This window comes from Solanum pennellii, chromosome 12 (genome assembly GCF_001406875.1).
Source record: "Solanum pennellii chromosome 12, SPENNV200".
NCBI lineage: Eukaryota > Viridiplantae > Streptophyta > Magnoliopsida > Solanales > Solanaceae > Solanum > Solanum pennellii.
Genome location: NC_028648.1, coordinates 49,689,924 through 49,714,707, shown reverse-complemented (window position 1 = coordinate 49,714,707; position 24,784 = coordinate 49,689,924). Strand labels below are relative to the sequence as shown.

General features: G+C 33.5%; 1 long non-coding RNA gene across 1 annotated transcript; it reads left to right on the top strand.

Moving 5' to 3' along the window:
• The first annotated feature begins 2,776 nt into the window (after positions 1 to 2,776).
• On the top strand, positions 2,777 to 8,843 carry LOC107005837. The gene is made up of 2 exons (XR_001454953.2): positions 2,777 to 3,244; positions 8,542 to 8,843. It is a non-coding gene; the product is annotated as an uncharacterized LOC107005837 (long non-coding RNA).
• The last annotated feature ends 15,941 nt before the right edge of the window (positions 8,844 to 24,784 follow it).

The window sequence follows — 24,784 nt, the reverse complement described above, 5'->3', positions numbered from 1 at the left end:
TATATTTATATATATATATATATAATATTATTAAAAAAAGATAAATTCAAAGAAAATAGAAAAAACAAGAAAGAAGAAATAAGATATGATTTTGTTTTTCAAAAAATAATAATACGATTTTTTTATGTTTATACTTTACAACGAATTTTTATGATCCGTTAATTACTTTTTCAAATTTTCTTTTATTCAATACCTCCATTTGTTCGGTTACAATCCTTGGTGCGTATTGCATTTTCATAATAAAAGTAGGTCTTAAGTGCGGCTACACTTCTAGGCTATAATATTAAACTGATCAAATTTTTAAAAATTAGTGACCAACACAAATTTGTTATATCCAAAATTTATTTTTAGCCACACATGGGTAAATAAAACAACCTGTCAGAACCATGGGACTGTGGGGTGCCTCACACCTTCTTCTTTGTTTATAGAATTTCTTACCTTATATTTCATTTTCATTGACTAAGAAATAAAGAGTTATATCCTTTCTTATTAGAAATTTATAAGGTGACTTGAAATTTAAAAAAAATTAGATTTCAAATGACGACAATAAAATTAATCATTTCTTTGTGTTTATTTTAATTTGTTTAAAAACTCACCTTTTAAAAAGAAAAAAAGAGGTGTGTTGGATTTGACGACTCTAATAGTACTTCTTTTTCCTTAAAATTCGAGTTTTGTACATGGATTTTGTTTGTCTTTGAATATATATATATATATATATATATATATATATATATATAGTCTAATATGTTCGTTGTTTATATAGTACTTGATGTTGTGTGATTATATATATAAATTATCTTCTCCCCCTCACCCATTTGAATTTGGAACATCCATTCTTCAATGTGTGTGCCGATACGCTCCTTAAGACTTCTATTTTAGATGAGTCAATGTGTAGTTATGCTCTTGAATTAGAATTTTAGTCACACATGTTCGGCAAGGTTAGACCACCATTCAAGTCAAAATAGCTTTACTATTGTAAACATGACCCTCCCCGACTCGAGTTGTTCGCTCGCGTAAGTCGGTCTAGATACCTTTCCATATAGGGTGATAGACCTAGTAGAACAATTCACAAAGGTTATTCTAGTAGGCTATATTTGTTTGTATCATGTGCATTTGGCCTAGTAGGTACTTGGCAAAGGTAAGACAGTTGTTTAAGAGAGCCACCCACTCTAGAACAACAGTTTCTTTTATGAACTATTTGGAGATAAATCGTTTAAACAACTTCACATTGTTGATTGCCTTCAAAATGACTTGTCTTTCACTTTTATATATAAAAAAAGAGGTTGTCTTTTAAAAAGAGAGTCAATTTATAATGAACTACACACATGATTCTCAACAAAATAAGATACGTATATTTTTTTTTTCGGATTCACTGTTTCTAAAAAAGGTGCTTACCTCTGTTAAAAAAGTCTTTAGTTTTTATGTGTCCTTGATTAAAGTTTGTGTCAACCAAGTGAAATCTTTTAATTTTGATTATCTTCTACTAATGGTATGAATGATGCCTCAACTAAAGGACATCACTCTAAAAAATGTAGAATTAAAGAAATAATTTAATGCATGATTGTTGTTATGATACAGTGAAACCGTGGATATGGTGGATAAGTATAGGAGATTATGAGAAGAAAAGCGAAAATGATCATTGCTAAAGTTAATGATATAAAGAAGGAGAGTCAGAAAAATTCATGGATCTTTTTGAGTTTTCTATATGAGAGGTACCGTAAGAAGGATAATTTTGGTAAATACCACAACAACTCAATAATCAAGGGTCATGGAAGCTTGGGAAGGGAATGGACGTTTTGTCTTCACAGTCACATTTTTGGTGGTTATTATTTTTTCTGAACGAGACAAGAATATCGACATTAATCTGCCTAGGGTGGTGAAGGCGTTGATTGATACCTACAATTATACCCGTGACTCTTGCATTTATATTCTGTGTATTAACCAAGAGCAAAAAAAGGGCTACCTACTTCGAGGGGTGCACCATCTTGTTGCAAGTTTTGTTTTTGGAACATCACTATCATCATATGCGCCAAGTTTGAATTCTAACTGGTCTAATTATGTATCCATTTGCAAGGATGGGGTAGCAAAAGTTCATTTCCCCAAAAGGATTCTTGCTTGGGAAGAAAAACTGGTTGTTAACTTTTGACGAAATTGTTTGTAATTATTACTGGTTCGTAGCGAAGGATGTAATTTGCATGTCCTATGTTTTGTCACCCAATTTTGACCCTCATTTCGTCAAATTACATTTGTTTGAACTTTTAAGTTAACGATTAATTTTTATATTCAATCCCTATTACATTTTGGACTTGCTACTACTACTGTCATTATTATTATTATTGGTCTTTTGGTCATCACGTTTTTACTTAAAATTAGTAATAAAACTACTTTTAACTTTACATTGTCATCGTCTTATTTCAATTTATTACTTTTTAAATTAGCTATAATTCAATATTTTGTGTCTATATTTTATATTAGTGTAAAGTCGTAATATTTTACAAAATATAGTTGTCATCATATCATATATATTATTCTAGTTAATAAATTTGAAGCTTAGGAGAATTATTTTGCATAAGGAAAAGACCCGGAATACTTTAATAATTGACTATGAAATAACCACCCAAATCTGCCAAGAAGCTCCAAAACAATGGCCCAAATGTTGCAGCCCAACAGTCCATCAAGCCTTTTCATACTTAAAATGACTTCAATATCTCATTTTAGCCTCAACTTAATTATCTGAAATACCCTAAATGCCCCCTAAGAGTTTTAAAGGCTTCACTTTCTTACTGATAAAAAATTTCTAGTAGCCTCACTCTCTCATTTTATTCCCTTCTATTTTCAGAAAAAACAAACCTTGTCATTAATGGACAGTGGTAAGCTACTCCATTTTCATGCTACTTTCTTCTCAATCAGCAAAGGTTACAGGCCTGTCCAGAACCTACCCAACGTTCAATGTCTTTGACAAATTTCAAAATTGAAATTAAAAATCCCACCCAAACTAAGAACCCTAGTTTTTTACTCCTATAATTATTAGAAATTGTTATCCATTTGAACAAGATTTTAGCTGCATTCTTCACCCACAGGATTGATAATACCTTTATATTTCTCTTATCTTTGTTCTTCTCTCACGGATCTAGCCATAACAAAGACTTTGCATTTTATTTAACTCGAGCTAGACTCGTTTTCGTTTGCAAAAGGAATGTAGATCTGCGGCTCAAAGACCCCTCAGTTTACTGCTCCACAAAAGGTAAAATATGAAAATATTATGTGTTAGTTCATAAATTTCTTTTCACATTTAAGATAAATAATGGTATTTTGTAAACATTTTCGAAGCCATTTTGCTTCATGTTTAATTTTGTATTCTATTTTACCCCATCATGCACATGCCTCTATTTAAATTAATAAATAGTGTAAATAAGGTATGTAGAAATGAAAACTTAGACTTATTCTTTTATTATGATAAGATTAGATCTTGTATTTATGTTGCAAGAGAACTATTTCTTTCTTTTTTTTTAAAAAATAAAGTCTTCTAATTATGAAGTCTGGATAGTTATATATTCAAGTAAAAAACTTGAAGTTGTGACTTAAAGTCCTATTTTTCACATTTGCTTAATCGTATAATTAACTTTTATCGGAGCATTTCTTGAATAAATAGAAGCTTTCCATATTCCAATCAATATCAACTCTTCCTCTTCTTCTTCCTCCTCTCTTCCTCCACCTCCTCATCCTTCTCCCACTCCCGCTACCGCTTCTACTTCTTCTCCTCCACCTGCTATAATCCATTTTATTGTGTTTGAGGCTTAAAATAAAGCAACCCTTAAGGCTATAAATTCAAAAAGGCAAGTCCTATTAAATTGAAAATAAATTTAAAAAAAGATGTAGACATTCATATAAATACATAGAGCTGACGCAGCGGTTCCACTATATATAGAAGAGATCCCTACTGAGAAAAACGAATGTACAACAATCTATCTAGTATATCATGAAATTTTTTTCCTCTAATCTTATTTTTTATTCCAAAAGTTATCTAAATACAACTCCACTTTGATCTTTTATGATGAATTTACTAACCTTAAAAAGTACCAACATTTCTTCCTGTGCAAATTGACCATATACGAGCTGTCACCATAATTGAATCAAGTATCGCAAAGAGGCACTTCTTACAGAACAATGCCTACTAAACCAAGTTTGCCAGACTAATGGGGTTATAGACATTATGTAGGACGACTAGGAATTCTTAGGCAACATTTATAACCCTAGGGACTTTTTCTTAAAACATGGTTACGGACTACTAATAAAATATTTCTTTCAATCAAGGAAAATTCAATAAGTAAGGGGTACGAACGACAAATTTGTAGATGGCGAGGGTCTAGATGACCGAATGGTATAATTAATGGTAAATCTAGCCATTAAATGAAAGTTTGAGGGTAATTTTGAAACTTTTCTCTTATAAGTATATATAACAATATATTGACAAAGAAATTGAAAATGTTACTTGCAAAGTGAATTATCTTTTGCTTAGTGATCACTGTAATTAGCAAGTAAAAGTAGCCTCAGAGTCTTGATAGTGATATTGAAGCAACCATTGCGCGAGGGGAAACTCTTAAGCTATTTTGTTCCTTGATTCATGTCATGTAAATATGTCTGTAAGTACCAATATTGAAGGATACATTTTATTAGGAACCGTAGTGAAACCATATTTTATGAAGAAGTCTCCCGGATTAAAAGTTGTGCCTAAGAATTCCTAGCCTACCTATATAAAAGCAGTGACACAATTAGTCTCGCACACTTTTTTTAGTAGGCATTTTTGTGTACAAAGTGCCTCTTTTTGACACTTGAATCAATTATGGTGGAATCTCTAATATTGTCAATTTGCACATGAAGAAATGTTTGTACTTTTGAAGGTTAGTAGATTCATCACAAAAGATCAAGACGAGTTGTATTTATTTTAACTTTTGGAGTAAATAAATTAAATTAGAGAAGACAAATTACATGATAGACTTGATAGATCCCGATAAATTATTTTTGCTCAGAAATATATATACATGTCAACATCCTTCTATGAACAACTACAGAGGAATCGTGGCAACAACTCTACATAAGCATACATCTCAACATCCTCCTATAATTTATAGTAATTTTCAAAGGATTTCCCTTTTTAAATTTATTGTCTTAAAAGTTGCTTTATTTTAAGTTTAAGGTTTACCGGAATGGTTGACAATAAGCCAATAATGAAACAAGCTCACGAAGATGAGAACCTGACAGTTGATGCTCTCAATGAAGACACGAAGATGTTGAGATTTTGCAGGCTAATGTTATGCTTGAAAAATTTCACCATATTATATAAATCAATTGAAACATAAAAAATAAAAAATTAATTCTCCAAGAAATTACTAGTTATATGAGGACTTGAAGAGGCAAAGAAAACAAAGATATGATGAAAGTAATTTTTCTTGATTCTTCTATATATAATCCTGTGGAATCTTTGGGTACTGTTTTAATAGGCAAGTTAAAAGGAAAAAAAATGAAATTAATGAAAAAAGGAACATGTGAAGAAAAATATCACTGTAACAAGTTGAAAAGTCAAATTTAATAATTTAAGTGTCCTTCTTTTGATTGTGGAAAACTTGGTCAAAAGGCTACAAAGTGTTATCAATGAAAAGGGCACAACTCAAAGAAGGAAGAATAATTTAATGTTCGAGATCATCTTGCTGAGGTTAATGAAGTGATTTTTGTCGTAGTAATTGAGGAAAATCGAGTGGATAACAAAACCGAAAAGCCGCTAGACACAGGTGCTTTAAGGCATTTCTATGCCAATAAGTTGTTTGTCCATGAATTTGTGAGGAGTCCATTGATGGAGAATTTTTTTATATGAGTAACTCCACTACGACTAGATTTAGGGGTAAAGGAAAAGTTTAACTTTAACCTTTGAAAAGTTGTACCTGTGAAAAATGATTTGTACATTCCTTCCCTCTGTAGAAACTTACTTTCCGGAGCACTTCTCAACAAACTAGGTCTTAAACATGTTTTTGAAGTTGACAAAATAATTATTCCTCATGGAGCAGATAATTTGTTAAGAAGAGATATCTTACTGGAGACCTATTTGTACTGAACATTGTTCAAGTGATTGTAAAAAATACAAGTAATTCAAATTCTACTTATACTGTTGAGTTTATCAATTTGTGGCATGGTAAACTAGGTCATGTTAATAGTTCTTCTATTAAATGACATCGAAAAAAGAAAATAATTTCTATGATAAAAACTGATAAATTTTCTAAATGAAAAGCATGCCAAACAAAACCTTTCAAATTTGATAGTTGTACAAATATTGAGTCGCTTGAACTAATATAATAACATTTAACCGATTTCAAGATCACTTTTTGCAAAGGTGGAAAAAAGTATCACATGACTTTTGTTGACAAATTTTTTAGATACATTAAGGTATATCTTCTTATGTCTAAAGATGAGGCTGAAAGAATGTTTTGGAAATTCAAATAGACAGAAAAATCAAACGATTTAGATCTGATAGGGGCGATAAATATAATACAAAAAATCTAGAGGATTTTTGTGAGAAAGTTGATATCATACATGAGGTTAGTGCTCCCTATATATGGGGAGAAGCGGTCTTGTCGGCATGCTATATTCTCAATAGAGTCCCTCATTAGTAGTTAGAAAGACCTCATATGAGTTGTGGAAAGAGTTTCTCCCTAACTTGAAATTTCGAAAAGTGTGTGGGTGTTTGACTAAGATTGGTGTACCTGATTTTAAATGAGTAAATATTCGTTCTAAGACTTCAGATATTGTCTTTATGGGTTATCAAAATAGTAATGCATATATATTTATGTCTATAAGTCATTATTTTATTTTTGAATCAAGAGATGCAAAAGTATTTGAGCATCCTTTGAAATATAATGTTCTGAGTGATGTACAAAATGATGCTTGTACATCTATGTCTGTTAATTTTTGTGTTGTATACATTCTTCTAATGTTATTTCTAATGAGCATGAAAATGACCATAGAAGGAGTAAAAGAGTTTGGATTAATGCTAGTTTTGGTCCTGATTTTATCACTTCTTTCTTAACTGCAAATTTTGATATTTATGTTTTTAATGATGAGAAATTGTTTATTTATTTAATAGAAGAAGACCTTAAGACTTATGATGAAGAAATGAGATCAATCAATGTTATTTTTTGAGAAGAGGCTATTAAAAGTGAATTAGATTCTATAGTTTCTAATCACACTTGGGACTTATATGATTTTCCTAATGGTTTTAAACAAAGAAGTAACAAGCAGATATTTAAGAAGAAATTGAGACTTGATGGCACTTCTGAAAATAATAAGGCGAAATTTGTGATTAGGGGTCATAAGCAAAAGAAAGGTATTGATTACTTTGATACTTATTCTCCTTTGACTAAATTAGAGGTGATTAAGACTCTTATTGCTTTAGCCACTATTCAAGATTTAGTATTACATCAAATGGGTGTCAGAACTACATTTCTAAATGGTGGTATAGAGGAAGAGATTTGTATGAATCAACCTGATGAGTTTGTGGTTTCAGGACAACTAAATACAATATGAAAATTTGGGGAAGTCTTTGTATGGTCTAAAATAGACACCTAAGCAGTGGTATGGAAAATTTAACACCACATTAGTGCACAATGACTTTACTGTTACTTCATCTGATACATGTCTTTATTCTAAAAACGGAAGTTTCAAATTATGTGATTAAGTGTTTATATCTAGATTACATTTTAATATTTGTCCCTAATTTGAATGATATTAATGAGATTAAGAACTCTTTTTGTTCTATATTGAAATGAAAGATCTTGCTGAAATAGATTTGATTTTGGGAGTTAAAGTCAAAAGAATTGATAGTGGTTTCACATTGTGTCAATCTCATTTGATTGAAAAGATGTTGAAAAATTTGATTGTTTTGACGTATTTCTATTGAGAACTCCTTATGATCGTAGCATATAATTGAAAAAGATTAAAGAATATAGTGTTTCTCAAACTGAATATGCTAAATACATTTAAAGTGTAATATTTCTCGTGAACAATACTCGGCCTGATATATCTTATGGTGTTAGTTGATTGAGTACATATATTCATATTATTCCTTTTTATTTAATGCAAGGCATAAGTTACATATTTTAACTTTCCATAATTAATCAATTTATTGCTAAGTCGTTAGTATATGAGAAATTGGAGAGTTCAACATTAATGGTTCACATTTATTTCAAGTATCAATTTCTTAACTTCGTATAAAAATATAGGAAGTAGACAAAAGACTTGAAGTTACTTTGCTTTATAAAAAATTTATTGTTAGAGTAAGAGTAATATTTTATTACATTAATTATAGGTTAATTTCTTACATTCTTTTGATGGATGAAAATGTAAATAATTTCCCTAGTTAAGGGGTAGCATTCGAGTTACATACACATTTCATTTACTCTCTTTTGCACAAATTCCTTTATTGGCTTAAATAATCTTTATTCCAATTGTGGATTTTTACGTAATTTTTTTTGTGCAATTCCAAAAATTCAGCCACGAGTGCACACATTTGAGAGTAATTGTGGAACCTCGAGGAGCGATCGACTACAATTATTTGCACCGGAGTCGGTCAAAATCGTTTTCAAGGGAATGTCTTATCACAACAGAGTGTCTCTGATAAGTTATTTACTACTTGATAATTCTAGTCTAATATCAATATTGTAGTATTTTTACCAACAACTTTCATTTACAATGACTTTGTGTAACCTTTTCTTGATTTTCACTACAACCTTTCTCTAAAACACTTTGATACTAAACATGGGGTCTGTGCAATTCTCATTTATGCTCTTTCATTGTTTCTGTCTTCTTTGTTTTTGTTCATCCGTGTCTCATCCTTGCCGCAAAGATCAAAGTCCCGGTCCTCTAAAGTTTAAGAAAAATTCTTACTGTATATCCTTAATTAGTATGGTGCATTTACTCTTATCCAAAATAGAGTTCGTGAAACATGAAAAAAGATTATGACTGACCATATCATTGAACAAGAAAAGTTCCAGCAATCTTGTAATAGCAGCCTCTTCCAACTCTCTCATTTCAAAAGTATTAACCTTTCTTATAATCCCTTCTGTAATTGTCACATATCCCCTAAATTCAGCAGGTTTCCGAGCTTGATGAATCTTGATATTTTTGACTCAAATTTGTTAGGTCATATTCCTTGTGAAATCTCCCATCTTTCCAAGTTGCAGTCCCTTTCTCTCTCATATCCCAGCTCATAATTTGAAGATGGTTCTTCAGAATATGACTTAATTAAGAGAGCTTAATCTTACTTCCATAAACATATCTTCCACCATTCCTCCAAATTTTTCTTCTCATTTAACAACTTTGAGCATGGGAAATCCACGATTGTATGGTATAATAGTTGAGGGTATTTTTCAGCTGCCCAACCTAGAATCCCTTGACTTGCAAAACAATGATCAACTTTGTGCATCACATCTCTCATATGGTTAGTTCTAGGTTTTATTAATTTTTTCTGATAATTTTCCCGAGTCTATTGGCTATCTAACTTCACTGCATGTTTTATATTTTAAAAATTGCAACCTTTTAAGGGCTTATTCCACAATCTCTTTTGAATCTCACTCGTGTACAGCATTTGGATCTTCAATATTTGTTTTAATATGAATTACTAAGATACTTAGAACAATAGTCTTACAGACTTCGTAAGGAACAAAAAAATTTAAAGCATATTTTCGAAACAGAAACAATATTGAAAATATGAAAATCGAGCCTACTAAATATACAATGGGTCCTCAAAGAAACTATTCCCTCAAGTACCTAAGGTTAATGGAATATATCCTCCTAGATAGAACGATTGTACTCACACGTGTATTGGTACCTAAAACTACGGTATCAGCAAACCACTCAATGTTACTAAAGTACGCTAGAATTTGTTTGTGGACAAGACAAAGAAATTAAAAAGTTAAAAAAAATTGTTATTGAAAGAAAAGAGGAAACCCATCTATTCATAGACAACAAAGGGTGTTGTGAACATGTACTTATTATGCCTTATTGGAAAAGTCACAACCCTTTCGAAAAGTTAAAATCATAACCTTTTATAAAAGTTACAACTGTCACAACTCTACGCAAAAGTCACATTTTTCCATAAAGTCACAACTCTTCATTTTCTGTTCACATCTTTTAACATCCAAGAATCCCTTGTTTTAATGGGGAATGACACTAAGATAAAGAAACGAACAAGTGTGCACTTTAAAAGTAAGATTACTTGCATCTTGATATGTAGGTTTTCCTTTTAACTTTTCATAGTTAAAATATGTCAGATATAGTAGGTCAATCAGTAGATTTGATATCTTTGAACAATAGAACTTTAATATATACCCAAACAACTACATGTAACATAATCAATCCCTTACCATCTATGGTTCTCACGGTTGTGTTCGTTTTAGTTATGAACACCTCATTGTTTCTTAATTTTATATTGTATGGACTTTTACAATCATCCTCTGTAAAGATGCTTACACTTCACACTCACATATGTGATTCCTAATCGTGTCATCGTGTAGATACACTATTTGGTAAAATATGCAAAACCTGGAAATCATTTAAAAAAAAACTTTAAGATTTATTAACTCATCAAATTGTCTTAATGTTTTATCTTTTTTCCCGAATGTTGTCTTCACCACGAGAATGTATTGAGTTATTTAACAATGTCAGACCATCAATCACAACTTTGTTTGATCTCCTTGAACCTAACTCTTGGGATCTCCAAATTTTTAGATAGAGTTACCCCTATGATGACTTTTTCAAAACCTTAAATCCATTGTCTTAGATGATTTACAACCCTCTCTATACTTAGGATTTTTATAAGTGGATCCATTGCAGTTTCCCTTTTGACTTCACATAGTCAGTTCTGATAGCCCTACTAAAGAGTCGTTCCTTAACAATATTTTTTCTACTTCTTATATGATGAGACTGTCATGAACCAAAAATCATGTTGATTGGCATCTACACTTACAAGCCGGTAGGAGAACATCTACTAACATCAAACTAAAGCAATTATTCTAAAACTAAGGCACTTAAATTACAGAAGCAAGCTAAATGACTGAAAGTGAAGTTCCATTACTAAACAAATGATCTTAAAACTAATATTTCCGGAATATAAACCTAAGATCTAAAAGTCAATGTACCAAAACTATTAAATGATACCCATGTCCAAACATGAGAATACTATTATACTATTTAACTGACTAAACAAAAGGTCTATGTCTGGAAAGGGCGAACATAGAGGAAAGAGAACCCCATGGAAGCCCGGACGAAGTAGCTCATCCTTGAATTCGGTCAAGATATATGATCTCCTAATAGAGCGGAACCCAAACCCAAACAGTTAGCTTGCCGGAGCATAGCATTCCAATCCAATAGTTGTGCAGAAACGTGACAACCAATCCAATAGTTGTGCTGGAACGTGGCAACCTGGTCCAATAATTTTTCCAGAATTTGGCAACTCGATCCTAGTTAGCTTGCCGAAATGTGTAAATCTGATCCCCAATAATACACCACAATAATAATCACAACACATCATCAAGATTATATATTTAAGTCATGATTTCATGTTATTAAAAATTCACACATCTCATAGTGTGATCGACATTGAAACATGCATACACATACACGTATCATAATGAAGCACAAACGAGCATATATCACACATATCATATAATCACAACGATCACGTACCTCTAAATAAGCTTGATATCAAAGAGACTTGATCCTTCCCTTTTTCGGATTCATTTCTCTTTTTTGTGGTCTACAAACAATCGATAATATACGGGAATCAATAGAAAATCATTTATTGCCCAGATTATTAACAATTATACGAACTCTAGATCAAACTCATTATCCCCACTAGTCAATTAAGGTTTAGCATAAGCCATAGAATCAATAAAAAAAACCTTCCCCATAAATATTGACCCATTCTGTCACGTTCTATATACTAAAAAGTCAATTTGGGGAGTGAAAAGCTTAACTTTAGCCTCAATAATGGTGGAAAATGAGTTGGAATAGCCCAGGGATTATTCTTTACCCCTAAAAAAAAGTTACAAATAAGGTCGTTTAGGGGATTAATTAATGATTCAATTCGTTCTAATCCCGTTATAGTGGCACGCATCCCGTGGTAGTGGTGTCGCTGCAGCGGCATAAAGTCCTGCTGCATCGGCACTTTCAAACTAGTGAGCCCCCGATGAAAACTATGATTGTTAAGTCCCGTCTCGTCTTCTACAATGGCTCCCATCCCGTTGTAGCGGCGACGGTGCAGTGGCACCCTCCATCTACAGCAGCACAAATCGAGACAGAACCTTTTTAGGGGAGTTTCAATTACCCTTTTTACAACACACTTTTAACCCACTACCTCATAAAATTCTCTTAGCGCTAAGATCGATTCCAAATATCTACTTATCCAAATTCAGTTTCGTGAAGTCTGACAGAATCCTTAAGGAGTTATCTATTCATTCATGCATCCAAATATGGACAAGGTTGGGAAAATCCTAATACTATGTAAAAGTTTTTCTGGCCACAATTTTTCCCTCATTAGTATTTCTATGACAATAAAGCCCAATCGTTACAATAGATACCATTTTACCAATCACTCGTCCCTGAGTGACAAAACTTAGCAAAAGTAGGCTCATAAAAAGAAAAGTAGTACCTGAGCTAGTGAAGAATTGTGAAATATTGTCTGTGCATCTCCTTCTAAGTCTCCCAAGTAGCTTCCTCGAATGGATGATGCTTCCATTCAACCTTCATAATCTTAATTTCATTGGTCCTCAACTTACTAAAATCATGATAAAGAATAACAATTAGTTCCTCCTCATATTAGAGGTCTTTATCTAACACAATTGAATCCCACTAAATGATATAGTCACTGTCACCCTGATATCTATTTAACATAGACACATGAAATACAGGATGTACACTAGCAAATTAGTGGGTAGATTCAATCTATTCGCCACGTCCTACGCATTAAAGAACCTCAAAGAGACCAATATAGCGCGGACTAGAATTACCCATCGTCTGGAATCTCATCACCCCACTCATGGGTGACACCGGAAGAAGAACATTTTCTCTAGTCTGAAACTCCATGTCCCTCACCTTACGATCTGCACACTGATTTTGTCTACTTATAGAGGCTAGAAGATCAGCTAGAATGCTACTCACCTTGCCTTGATCATCCTTCATTAAGTCGGCCCCCAAAGGTTCCACACCTCCAACCTCAAACAAACCTATGGGTGATCCACATCCCCTCCCATATAACGCTTCAAATGGTGTTATATCAATGCTTAAGTTATAACTATTATTGTAAGAAAACTCACATAATGATACAAACTTATCCCAATGCCCTCCAAAGTCAATCACACAAGATCTAAACATGTTTTACAAAAATAAGATAGTCTTTCCAGATTATACATCCGTGTGGGGATGAAAGGTTGTACTAAAAGTAAGATGTGTGCCCAGTTTCTCATGTAACTTCCTCCATAATATGAAAGTGAAGAGGGTACCATGATCTGAGATGATACAAAAGATGCACCCCATTCAACCTCACTATCCCCTTCACATAGATTTTAGCTAGTTATTATGCATTGTAATCTACCATTACCGGGATAAAATGGGCTGACTTAGTCAATCTATCAACCCCAACCTAAATAGAATAAAACTTCCCCAATATCTTGGGGAGACCACCCACAAAATACATGGCTATTCTTCCCCACTTTCACTCTAGAATTGACATTCTTTGAAGTAAAACCCGCAGGCCTTTGGTGTTCATACTTCACTTGTTCACAATTCTAGCACTTCACCATGAACTCCACGATGTATGGCCTCATGCCTGGCCACCAATAAAATTGTTTCAGATCTCTATACACGGTGAGAGAACCACTACTACTGTCTAACTAAACCAACTCCAAGGTCTTTCATGTCAAAGTTGTTTTCTAGCATACACTTGATAATGTTTATGTGAGTAATGTTCAAATGAGCTTGAGGAATAGCCCCTCTAAGGTTGAAATTTTGAAGATACAAAACATGCAGTGAAGTTAGATAGCAAATAGAGTCAGGAATCAGAAAAATTCACGCCACTGAGATATTACTCTATGCGATACACATTATTGTTCCATTGGTTCTTTGGAAACTATCAATTGAGCTGATCATTTTTTTGTATGTCAAATGTTTCCGAGTTGGGAAGGTGAAAGATACTCTTTGGTATTATCCTATACAATCCTTCAAATTTGGGCCTCTATGTTATGAAATGGGTTTTTTTTGGGGAATGGTGGAAGATATATTCACCTATCTACGATCAAGATCTCTTAATTGGGTCATGTTTTGAACGAGTGATTTAAAATCATGTCTTGTGAGTCTAAGCATCTTTAAGTATGTAAAGATATGTCACATAGGCCTAACTTAACCCCAAAAGCTAGCTCATGAGGAGAGGATAGCCAAGTCTATATAAGGAGACAACCAGTCCACTCCCTAGTGAATGTGGGACTTTTACTCACTTTAACACCCCCTTCACACATAGTCCTGACTGGAGTGTAGGCCGTGAGCCCAAACGGGGATGAACCTAGCTTTAATACCGTGTAAGGATATGACACCTGTGACTAACTCAACTTCAAAAGCTAGTTCATGAGGGGAGGGTTCCCCAAGTTAATATAAGGAGACAACCAATAAACTTCCCAAATGATGGGGTTGTAGTGAACTATTTAAGAATCATGAAAGGAAGTGTATTTGTACATAATTCCATTTCACTTTCATTTTTGAGTAAATGGAAGTGAAATGGATTTATGTATGACTACAATTCTTTTCATGATTCTTAAATAGTGCAGTACAAACCAAACCCATTATTATCGATTAAGAAGTATCTTCACTTTGTTAGAGTAGGTAAAAGTCTCACATTGGTTTAGGAGTGGACTTGTGGTATCATTTTATTGAATTGGGCAATCCTCCCCTCATGCAATAGCTTATGGGGTTGAGTTAGCCTCACGTGTCATATTTTTTACATGGTACTATTGCATGGTCCATTCCCGTTTGGGATCATTGTCCACGCTAAAGCCGGGTCTGGGCGTGAAGAGGCGTTAGAGTGAATAAAAGTTCCACATTTGTTGGAGAGCGGACTGGCTGTATCCTTGTATGGACTTGGAAATCCTCCCGTCATGAGATATTTTTTGGGTTGAGTTAAGTCCAGTTTCCATATCTTTACACACTTATAGAAGAAAGACTCACAACACATGATTATAAATCATTCTTTAAAAACTAGACCAAATTAAGAGAATTGGTCTTAGATATGTGAATATATATCTCGTTCACCAATCCTCGGTATTTTGTTCTCTATTTTACAGGATTGTATGCATGGGATAATACTTGAGAGTTTTTTTTTGTGAAAATATAGAGTTGATTTTTTGCAATATTTTAGATTCTTTAGTATAGTTTATAGAATTCGTCTAGTGTAGTATCTAGAATAATTTATTTAATGAAATATCTAGATATTCTAGAGTATAAGATAGTGTTCACTATATATTTTTTTTGTAGATGCATGTACAAGAGTTTCTAGAACTATCCATGAAAAATGAATAAAATATGGTTGGTCTTGTATTTTTATAAACAACCTAAATAGAAGATTCTTCTTTCATAATCAAGTTCTTCTATCAAAAATAAGCTTTCTCCCTTCTAGGTTCCTCTTTTTTAGTTGTTATCTTCCGATTGTAGATAATAATATGCGGCTAGAAGGAGGCTTTTCAGATTATACTGTTCTTGTGCTATTTTCTACATGGTATCATATCCATAACCATACATTGGTTTCTGGCTGATATTTCAAGAAGATGTTACTGATAAATTCATGTAGTTTGTGTAGATGGATTTAAGCAGTCGCGTTAATAGACTGAGGATTCAGTTATTGAATCCGTTCAATTATAAGGTATGAAAGACATGTATAAAATCATACTTTGTGGGGAAGGATTTCTGGAATGCTGCTAATGCGAGTAACACAAGTCCCTTTCAATGATGTACCAGAGAATAGTAGTGCCTACGAGAAGTGGAAGTAGGTTTAGGATAATGAAGTTCATTATGCAGAGGTCAATCTCTTACATTTTATTTGATCATGTAATAAGGCGTAAATCAACTCATGAAATATGGAGGGACCTCGATCGACTATTCAACAAGAAAAGTAAAGCTCGGTTAAAATTAGAGAATGAATTGGTTGACGCCACTCTAGGTAATTTTTGTATAGCCGAGTCTTTTCTAACGATTAAGAACCTATGTTTTGAGATATTTTTATTGAATATGGAAGAGGACATTTCTGAAAGGATGAGAAGAATGTCACACCTCAGACTTTGAAAGAGCTAAATTGAGATTTGTACAAGTTACTCTTCGATTGTTAGTTTTGGATCAACTTCAAACAAGTATAATTTTCCTCACACGATGAGTTAAGTAGCCTACCAGGCATTAAGTCAAAGTTCGTTGATCCTTTTTCCAGTGCCATTGAGTTTTCTAAACTTCGAGTTTGATGAAGGAGATATATATGTTTGAATGCAACCAGTCTAGTTAAGGAAATTTATCCATTTTAAAGAGGGGTATTTTGGTATTTCCTTGCCCTGCTAGCCTAACACATTTATTCACCCTTTCAGGTGTCTAAACTGATTGGAATAAGTTTGAATCACTCCAAGAGAGTATATGATTTTCTAGAGAGAAGTTCAGGAGGAGAAAAAGAAGAACTTTCTCGAATCTTGGAAGCTTTGAGGATTTTCACGAATAACTTAAATCTTCCGAGGTTTTCAAGTTTTCAAAGTGTTGGGTTTGTTCACCCTCGTTTGAATCATGTGTTTTCAATTATAAATTTTTCCATGAGATTGTGTATATTAAGGTTCTTAAGGAGTCTTTGAGGTTTTGCTTCATTCTTTAACAATGGTGTCTTGTTGAGTTCTTGAAGTGAGAGTCTTGCGAATGAGTGATGTTCCTGATGTAATTTTAGTGGGTTTTCATTGAATTTTGTTGGGTTAATAGTTAATCACGGGCTTATGTGGGTCATTAATAGGTTATTTAACCACCTATATAAGCTTAAATAAACCCTAAACTAACCATTCTAACTAACTCATCTAAAGACCCCAAAACTCTCTCCAAATATTTCCTCTCTATAACTGAAGAAGAAGAAGATAAAAAGTGAAGAAGCGAGGAAGAAACTAGGTCGATATTCCACCATTGATACAAGCTTAGTCTAAGGTATGTGAAGCTCCTTCATACATGGGTTCTTCCACCGATAAAGACACCATAGATAATCCTCAATTGTGAATCCAAAATACCCAAATCTTTCTAGGGTTGTGATTAGATTGTGGGTAGGCCTTGATTGTGATTCCAAAGTAGTGGATAACATTCAATTTATGTTTGAATTATTTTTATATTAGAAATATATAATGTTTTCATGTAAATTCCTTGATGAACCCTAATCTAAGTTGATGAAGGTGATTATTGTGGTTTTAGGCATTAGAAGCAAGGTTTAAGGTTCTAAATTGATATTCTTATTTCAATTGTCTTGAAAAGTAATTGATCAGAGTTAGGATCATCTAAATATGAATTGAACTAGACTTAATTTAATATGAAATATCTTGGATTATAATGGTAGAATTGATCCTTTATAATCAATTAAGACTTGAATGATTTAGTAAGAGAGATGTGATCAAATTACCTTGAAATCTAGGTATAAAGAAGAGATTAAGAAAGAAACCTTGAGAATAGGGTTTGTGATCATATAGATAGGGCTTTAGGGTGAGGCTAGTGAGATTACCTAGTTATTCTAAGTCTTTAAGAGTAAAATCTACGAGTCTAAGGCTAATGAATAAAATTGTGTTGTGAGACCTTACCTACCTAGATAACCCTATGAATCCTAGATGGTAGGAATTGATGGAATCACTTAGGTCATAATGTTATCCTTTTCTAATGAAGAGTTCTAGACTTGATACACATTTACGAATATGAACTTAAAATGAAAAACATTTCATATAGTAATTGTTCTAGGGATGAAGGACTTCATACCTAGGTCATGGATGGTGATAGTTCCTCACTATGAAAGATAAATTTATGAAGATATGCATGTTTTTTATGAAATTGATGAAACTAATTTAAGTTACTTTTAGAGTGAAAGGATTTTTTACATATTCCTCAATACATGAATGTGAAAGAGTTTTCTCATATAAAGGATTCTTAGAGTTAAAAGGTTTTCTAAACTAACCTTTGAATGAATAACTATGAGATATTCTAATGAACTTAAGCTAGGATTGGCTACTTGGTGTACCCTTTCATTGATTATATGACAAGAGGAGATTATACATGTACCATAATGATAAGACAAGAGGTGATTACCCATGTCTCTTAAAGGTAAGACGAGCATGTTTGATGACTATTCCATGGGAATTATGCTTAACATCGAGTGGACAAGTGGCAATGACCAGTGTACCATAATTATGTGCCACTATAGGATGATTGTCTTAGATAGACATTCGCTACTGGTTCCCCTTAAGCTAGAATTTTATGGTTCTTACCTCGGCAAATGAGGACATCCAATTTCTGTGTGGGATCAACATTGAATTCCACGTTATAAATCTCATGGTATATATGTTGGTTAAGGTTAAATCCCACGATAATGATGAACTGAGGTTATTTTAGAAGAATCTCACATCCGTTCCAAGATGATTTTTAATTGCATTGACCATGATCATGATCATGCTTTTAACCTCTTATCTTATGTTTTAGCTTGGTCTTTCCATGTCATGAAAAATCTTTTTTTCATAATTCAATAACTTTTATGTATTGATATCATACTTGATACATTCTTTGTACTTTCACATACTCTTTCCTTCATTGTTTCCCAAATGTATGGTCTGACACTCCAATTTCGCATCTCTGTGGCTAGTGATAACATTAGTAGATTGTAGATTGGTAAGTTCTCATGATGTGAGGACTGAACCCTTTATTTCTTACTATATTTACTTTTCCATATTGTATGTGATGTATGAGTTACATTCCAATCACTCTTGATGTACTATATTGATTTGTGACTATGTTAGATTTTCCACTACATTTTTGACGATCTCTTTATTGTATAAATGTATTTTGAACTCTTTAATTCTATTATCTTGTATGATATATGCTAAGTGGCTTGTAAAGGGCCTCCCGGGGTCTTATGCGGTAGTCACTTCTAAAGTGTACGTTGGGTTGTGACACAATAAAACGGAGGGCTAGTCTAAATTATAAGCCACCTTGCCTATCAACCTAGATACATGATAAGGACGAACATTATAGGGACTAAGCTTCCTTTTTTTTTCCCAAACCTTTTTACATCTTTTTTAGGTGAAATTTTCAAGTAAACCGAATTATAAACATCAAACTCAACATTCCATCGATAAATACAATCACAAACATGTCCAGATATTGTGTTAGCACTCTATTCATCAAGTTCATAAATACAGCTAGAGCATTAGTTAAACCCAATGAAATTATCAAAAATTCTTAATGACCATACCAGGTTCAAAAAGTTGTCGTTGGAATGTAACTTTCTTTCACCCTTAATTGGTGATAACCCGACCAGAAGTCAATCTTAGAGATATAACTTCCCTCCTAAGAGTTAATCAAAAAAATCATCAATTCTTAGAAAAGGATACTTATTCTTTATAGTAACCTTGTTCAATTGTCGGTAATCATTACACATGCAAAGTGAACCATCCTTCTTACAAACAAACAAAACTCCAGCACCCCAAAGAGATACTCAGTAAGATGAAACCCTTATCCAATAATTCTTTTAATTGCTCCTTTAATTCCACTACTTGCCTTGGTCTCCTTGACAAGTTGTGGGTGGTTCGGTCATCCAGAACCAGTTGGCCCCTTACCCAAGTAACTGACCATAGTGGCCTTCACGATCTATGAAATGGACCGTAAAGGGAAGGGCTCATATACCAATATCCATTTCTAGCAGACCACGACCCAGTCAATAGGTTGTGGTCATAGTGACAGTCCGTCACTGGCACTATGGTCTTCCTCATTAGACTTCTACTTAGGATTGTTTGGTCTTTTCGCCTATGTTTTGGGCATCGAAACTATGTCTTTTAACCCAAAAACTACGTAGTTTTTGTCAGTTTATGCCTAATAACTTAATCGTATCTTTCCCTCATTGCTTATTCTCAAAAATCAATCGGAACTTAGAGCCAAAGAAGAGAAAAGAGACGACCAAACCCTTCCAAGAACACAACAGGTGTTCTGAAGTTCCATCCCCATAATCGAAATTTTTCTCCATGAATTTCATCACCAAGTTGTAGGATTTCACTAGTGGGTTCCTTTCATCCGCTAGGTCCCTAGAATTCAGTCAAATTCTTAATTCCTTATATATTGTTTAGGCATAGAGTTTCTATAACTTTAGATAATTGTAGTTATTTAGTTGTTATAGTATTCTTAATCAAATATCATGTTTTCGTGGAATCATTGCTTAGTTTTTTGCATGAAACTCACAACCCTAGTTGTATGGATTAGTTTAGTTTATTAAGTACACTGCTAGGTAAAATAAACAAATAGATATACCTTAAATTTTGAATGTTTCATTATCAGTACCTAAAATGTTGCATTCTCAGTTAGCATGTCAGAATATTGAGCTAATCTAGTATTTCAATTAAGTAGTGTCATACACATTCCAGTTGACAGTACACTAATCACCTAGTTGTACTAGGGTTTAGCGTACCCTCATACTCCCAGAACTACGTGCCTCCGTAGGTTTATAAGTCCCCTTTGTGGGCATCAAAATTACTGATCACGCTATTCATGCATTTATATCTCTAATAAGGTATATTGGGTCCTCTCGTTGGGGCGTATACATCGGACTCAACATTTAGCTCACGTGATTTTATGTCGGTTAATATTAGCTCAAAAAATCAAACTCTAGGAAATTTGACAAAGTTTTCAGCTATACTTTAATAGTGAGTCTCAACATGTTATCTTTATAATCAATACTTGGTCATTGCATTCAGTTCCGTTCTTTTGAGTCATAATTCAATATTTTTATTTTTTTTAGACTATCATTTCTCAGTTATACTTTGTTCAACTTATGTATTTTGTTCAGTTATTATCAATATAGTGCATGCTCACTACATTCCAAGTACTAACACATACTCTATGGTACATCCTTTTATTATGTAGGTTAAGGTCCTCAGCATCCAGATCACGTATATATTGGTTCCCTATTAGTATTCAACAACATCAGTGGTTCGTCCTTATAATTCAAGGAAAATAGACATGTTTTTCACAGTTAGTCTTTCATTTTAGTTTCAACATTTAAAGGGTTAGCTAGTCATTAGAGTCTTTTCCAGACATAGTATTAAATTAAGCTTTAGTTTTGGGTGATTGTTTAGTATCAAGAAACTCATATTACATTTTTATATATTAAGATCAGTTTTGGGTATTTCTTACTTCGAGTTATCTAATGTTTTATGTTTCCGTGTAGTATATTTATGTTTACGTGTTTTAGTATTCTTATGATATCCAAACTTCAAGGTTAGATTGGGCATTCGTGATCCTAGGTCTCTAGTTTACATCAAGAGGATAACCTCTGGGCCTAACACACATACATTCACAATAGAACCCATCCAAAGTTTGAGATTGTTAAATCAATTTTCATGAAAGCTTAGACTATTGAAAAGCATAGCCCAATATTTGAAATTGTTACATTAATTTTCATAAAAGTCTAGACTATTTAATAACATAGGGGCTAAATGAATCACTTTTGATTAAAATGGTCTTATTTAAACCCAATTATGATAGCCCAATTAATTTCCAACCCAGTCTAATAACAATGGCTCGTGTTTCATTTCATTCATCCATATTCTTTTAATTTAATTGCTCTCATTTGACTTCATCACTAATACAAAAGACCTCAAAAATAAAAATTTTGAGCCTATTAGTTTTTTATTACTCCTGTGTCCACTTCTCTTCCCCCACCATTGGCCACCAATGATGTTTGCGTAATCAAGAAAAAACTTCCAATGCAAGTTTCTACGATTGTAAAATACTAGACCAACCAAGGGATAGGGTCGTATCCAAGGGAGTGGTTTTGAGAATTACTAGAAAAATAGTAAGTTCTAGTTAGTCGTAGTTAAAGAGATTATCTATCTAAAACATATTAAGTCTAAGGAAAGATGCAAGAGTCAATTGTCAATGGGGGATTGTCACAAGTAAGTTAAAAACAACAAAAAACCGCAAAGAGTGCTAAATAAGGAGACATGATTCTTGGGACGTGATAGGAATAAGGGATAGACTAATCTATTGGTTACATGCTTTTGATAGTAAATCTGTTGAATATTTATTTTTAGGCTAGACTAAAATGAGGGTAAGCTCTCTCCAACTTATCTCGAACAAAATGGGTTCCTGTTGGACACCCATTTGTCGCATGAAGAATAGCCTCCACCTTAGACCACTCTCTCTCTCTCTAGCTGAGTGTGTTGCGGAAGGAATAGGGTTCACTCTCTAAAGCTGAACCTCATGTAGATCCACTCCCACTGGCCATCAATCAAGTAGTCCTAGTTTTATGACCTCTCTCTCGAGGCAACCAAAAACACAAAGGTGCATTCGTATTTTCAACAACAATTTCATTAAGTTACACCACAACTACTAAACAAAACCACAATTAAACTACAAATAAATCATCAACAAGAAAAACCCAACAGATAATGTAGCCCTTATTCACAAAATCACACCCCAAGTATTGCGGTTTTAGCTAGACATGTAAAAGAGAAAAAAAATTATATCAAAATGAGTTTGCATTCACTTTCCATTGATTGTTCGAGAAAGATACTTTCTTTTGTTCTTTATTCCACAACTTTCTCTTCTCATTCTTCTTATTTTTTTATCTTTCTTCTTCTTTTTTATATGGAGAGGTTCCATTTTTCTAAATCATCATGGGTTAAAGGAGACTTTACTTGAACTTCTTGACTCTCCCTTTATCTTTCACCACACCCCCAACTTAGGATTTTGGCCTAAGTTGGCTATGTCAAACAAACCAATAATCATGAGGATTATGGGTAATGGATTAAAAGAGGTCTTTTTTATTGGCAAGTTTCTTCCAAAGAAAGGTAAGGCTCAAAAGGTGTTCAAAAGAGGGTCATACACTCATAAGGTAAGTCACAAAAAAGGTATATGTCAAATTAGCTCATACTCTAAAAATTTGCCTATGATCATATGAAGAGATACCATTACTTAGTCAACGCGGCCGACAGGGCAAATTCTTGGTGTTGTCATGCATGGTTCAATGTAAGGTTATCACACAAGGCATCGACACTAAAGTTAAAAAAGACTCCACACTTTATCTAGTGTGCGATGTTCATAAGAGATCGATTTTATACGTGGATAATCACCACAAGATGCAAAAGTTCACACATTGTCCGTGCAACTTCATTTGGTCTCATCATAGCCATACATTTATGTTCGTTCAATTAGAAGCATTATTCAAGTCATATATATTGATCGAAACTGAGATTAAAAGTTTGCTAAGGAACAACCACATTTAAGTTCATATAAGAGGTGGCGACAATTAGAAAAAAATTTATGAAGGGTCAAAAACATTTTTCAATCAAAACAAAAGGGAGCCATAAAATTAAACATCCACAAAAACAGTATAAACTAATCTTTTATAGATCACAACCCAAATACTCAAACAAAACATGAACATCAATAGCACACAAAGGTGGGCCTCACCCCACCACAATTAAAATCATTTGTTCTTAAATGTAAATAACAAAAAATAAACGTCAATAATAGAGAAAAATATAGAAAAAAGTGGAGAGGGATCGCATTTAAACAACAACTTCATCTATATGGGTATTAGTGCAGGATGTGCCTGCCTGGTATGGTATGATTGCCCACGGAGCTTCATCAGAAGATTTAGTGGCAACTGACTTACTAAAATTGTCCAAGTCACGAGCCGCTAAAAAGGAGAAGATAGTTGTGAAGAATCCACGTCTCCACGAGGGAATAGTTCTGTAACAACCTGTTTAGTCGGTTTGAGCAGTAGAATTATTCTGATAAAAACTGTCTGAGTCGACGGACCACGCGACGGACCGTCATGGTCACGACGGCCCGTCGAGCGTCTTCGTTCCAAAACACTTCAACTCTGATATCTGGATACTGAGATCAACTCTCTGAACTTCGCGACGGAATTGCAGCACGGACCGTCGTAGACACGACGGACCGTTACAAACCTCTTTACTGAATTTAACTCTCTGAACTTTGTGACGGACATGCAGGACGGACCGTCGCAGATACGACGGGCCGTCACAAGTTGCGTAAACCTAACTGGGTCGGATTTCTGCTAAAAGTTTTAAAGGGGTGTTTTGGACTATTCATGACAAACTTTATGAAATTAGTGGGGTAAGTTTAATAATTTATTTACTTGGGGGGTTAAAGGAGATAACTTCAAAATAAATAATGGGTTACTTTTATCATAATGAATTATATGATAATTAGGGTAAAAGAAAAAGAATCTGGGGAAGAAAAATAAAAAGAAGCAGAGAGGGATAACGAGCGAGAAAGAGAGAACGAAGAGGAAAGCAAAAGGCATTGGGGAGATAGCTTGCTCGATCACGATTCTTCGGTGGAGGTAGGTTATGGTTTATTTCTATGTGATAGATAAACTCTAAATAGCGATTGATATGTATTGGGTGGTATTGTAAAGTCTTCTATATACTTGATTGTGTGTTTGTATGTTGTGATCGTATAATGG